The following is a 1,737-nucleotide window of genomic DNA, read 5'->3' as shown; positions in this document are numbered from 1 at the left end:
ACGCCCCTCTTTGTGATAACTTTCTTCTGGCCATCGGTCAAATTTGTCTCGTCGTAATTACAAATCCTTTCTGGTGGTACATCCTTAACCTCTTCGGCCAACAAATCAAAATACTCATTTATTATTTCTGGAGACACTTTGTTTTTTTTATATTTGAAGCCAAACGCTCTGTTAAGTCTGGGTGTCTAGACATAAAGCCCTTAAACCAATCGGAACCTGGTAGGTTATTTTTAAATTAGGAATCAATCCCATGTCGGTCTAGATGTCCTTTTACAAGAGACCTGATGTCGAAACTGTCTAGGGGAAAACCAAAAGAAGAAGAAGTCTTAACATACTCGGCAAGTACATGTTCTGTCACAGTGTCCAAAATTGGCTGTCCTAACTTTTTGGAATGTAGTCCTTTCAATTTTCGAATTAGAGTTGCACGAGGTATTTTATACTTTTCAGCAGCTTGTCTTTAAGTTATTTTGCCACTCTTAATGTCCTTTAGTGCTATATTTAATGTCTCTTCAGAATAGTCTGCGTAGGAACGAGCACCAGGTGTTCTTGAATACTTCCGTGGCATTTTAACTTAAATTACACAGTCACTAACAACTTTTATGGTAGATATTTCTATGCATCAACAGACCAATGCCTGAAACAAACACAATTAACAGATAAATGCATTAAGGCCTGAGGACACAAAAAAAGATAAAAATTATTGTAAGAAGGGCATCTATCATGTACAGCCACTGTGGTATCAAGTAACCCCAACGACAGGAAAATTATGTTGAGTTTTTATAAGACGAGGTTTATGACAATCCTATCATAGATAAGAGATAAAACTATGCTGATAATCTAATTTAAGAAGTTAAAAAAAAGAGAAAAGAATGCCCCAGGTTTCACAGGGTCATTGTTCTAAAAAAAGTATAATATTATTCAAGTTAAAATTTTTGGGAAAATTTTATACTTTAAAATTTTATTTTTTTTACATTCAATTTTGATTCAATTGAAGATATTATTATACGATATTGATGCTAAGGTATTAGGCTTCAAAAAAAGTTTAAGTGTACAAGTAATTTATTACAGTTAAAAAATTAAAAAAGTTTAAAACTTTTTTTAGCTTTTGGTTTCAAGTCACCCCGTTTTACGGTACTTCTGCAGAAGAAAATAGAGATGACTGCATTAGAGATGCATTTGTAAATGGTCTGATTGCTCCACACATTCGCCAGAGACTGCTAGAGAACTTTAAGCTGCCTCTTCAAGATGCTTGTGAACAGGCCCGTTGTTTGGAAAGTGCACAACAACAAGCCCTCCTATATCAACCCAGCTCAAACCTCAATTCAGTTTTAAAACAAGAAAACTCAATCGTTCAAGACGATGACACAAATAATCCAACCATAGCCGCTACATCTGGGAGTAATAATAGATGTTTCTTCTGTGGATTTAATAGACATCCAAGAAATGACTGTCAGGCAAGAAATTCTTACTGTAAAGGTTGTGGTAAAAAGGGTCACTTTGTTAAGGTATGTAAGTCTTCCTCTCAAATAGATAAATCAAGTTTTGGTCAAAACTCAAAAATTAATCATACAACTTCATTAGTCAAAAGCCACATAAGTTGTTCTTCAAGTTATCCCCTAGGTCTTTCAAAAGCTGTTGTCCCAGTTAATGTAAATGGTAAAGCAGCTCAAGCCCTAATTGACACTGGTAGTACCACTAGTTTCCTGAGTAGTGACTTAGTAAATCAGAGAATAAGAA

The sequence above is a fragment of the Macrosteles quadrilineatus genome, unplaced genomic scaffold (genome assembly GCF_028750875.1).
Source record: "Macrosteles quadrilineatus isolate MER2022 unplaced genomic scaffold, UCM_ALF_1.0 Scaffold_35__1_contigs__length_1230758, whole genome shotgun sequence".
NCBI classification, from domain to species: domain Eukaryota; kingdom Metazoa; phylum Arthropoda; class Insecta; order Hemiptera; family Cicadellidae; genus Macrosteles; species Macrosteles quadrilineatus.
Note: the sequence above shows the minus strand (reverse complement) of the source record.